This window comes from Penaeus monodon, chromosome 21 (assembly GCF_015228065.2).
Source record: "Penaeus monodon isolate SGIC_2016 chromosome 21, NSTDA_Pmon_1, whole genome shotgun sequence".
Lineage (NCBI taxonomy): Eukaryota > Metazoa > Arthropoda > Malacostraca > Decapoda > Penaeidae > Penaeus > Penaeus monodon.
In genome coordinates, this window is record NC_051406.1 from 39,127,695 (window position 1) to 39,128,152 (window position 458).

A 458-nucleotide genomic window follows, 5' to 3' on the forward strand; every position below is an offset into this window, starting at 1 on the left:
TTTAGAGATTAAGCTCTCAGTAAGATCCCAGACGTGATTATACTGTACAGTGCCTTTGGGATTTGCGAAGAACAGGTGTTTCGAAACTGGTCCGATTCTGTACAGATGAAGCACGCAGATACAGGAACGCGTGGCCCCCATACACACCATAGACAGAGGCCATTCAAAGGAGTTATTGGTGTTCACAAGGAATCGACGCTGGTTCCATTTCTGTTTTTATTTTTTCTCTCGTTTTTTTTATTTACTGGATATCTTGGTAGGAAAATACATGAGAAAACGACCAGCCCTGGAAGCCGTATGTTGCAGATAACGAAGATGAATTGCAAAACAGAAACCAGGAATGCAAAACAAGATTAGAAAACAGGGGGGGGGGAGGGCTTAAGGTGGACACAAGAAAAAAAGAAAAAAATGAAGAGGAGACAAGGACGGAGAAGTTCGTGTAGATTCTGAAGATGTCG